This window comes from Procambarus clarkii, unplaced genomic scaffold, assembly GCF_040958095.1.
Source record: "Procambarus clarkii isolate CNS0578487 unplaced genomic scaffold, FALCON_Pclarkii_2.0 HiC_scaffold_109, whole genome shotgun sequence".
In the NCBI taxonomy this organism is placed as follows: Eukaryota; Metazoa; Arthropoda; class Malacostraca; order Decapoda; family Cambaridae; genus Procambarus; species Procambarus clarkii.
The window spans coordinates 213,778-214,414 of NW_027189142.1; the positions used below are offsets into that span (position 1 = coordinate 213,778).

Here is a 637-nt window from a genome sequence, read left to right on the forward strand (position 1 = left end):
GAAACCTGGATCCCATATCTTCTCTAAAATAGAAGCATTTGTTCATGTTCTTTGTAAAAGTATCATAAAGCAGGACAGATGAGACAAATATCATAAAAACTGAAGAGCAGATGAGCACACACATGTATGTATTACAAAAGAAAATCCACAAATTCCATTAGAAATTGGCAGGGTAGGCTGAGGAAGTAGGTAGATGTAAAATGTCTGTAAATGGCGAAAGAACATAAACGCAAGACTGAATAAACGATGTTAAATATCCATGCCAAGGAGACAAAAATATGTAGGATACAATTACCATTAAGACACCACAAGAAGGTCCGTATCCTGCCGTGATGACTAAAAAGAGTTGGTTATAGCCACAATGTTGTAGGCAGTCTCATGCCAACGGCCATACCACGTTGAGAACACCGCTTCTCGTCCGATCAGCGAAGTTAAGCAACGTTGGGTTTGGTTAGTACTTGGATGGGTGACCGCCTGGGAACACAAATGCTGTTGGCAATAATGTTTTTTGTTTTGTTTTGTTTTGTTTCGTTTGTTTTTGTTTGAATGGCTGGCTGGCTGGCTCCACGGGAAATTCACGGAGTTGTGTGGAATAAGGCCTGGTAAAATGAATTAATATGTATGTCATGTTTAAAAC

At 39.4% G+C, this 637-nt stretch overlaps 1 non-coding gene across 1 annotated transcript; it reads left to right on the plus strand.

The window, feature by feature from the left end:
- The first annotated feature begins 380 nt into the window (after positions 1 to 380).
- LOC138360368 (5S ribosomal RNA) lies at positions 381 to 498 on the plus strand. The gene has a single exon (XR_011226316.1). It is a non-coding gene; the product is annotated as a 5S ribosomal RNA (ribosomal RNA).
- Positions 499 to 637: the final 139 nt, after the last annotated feature.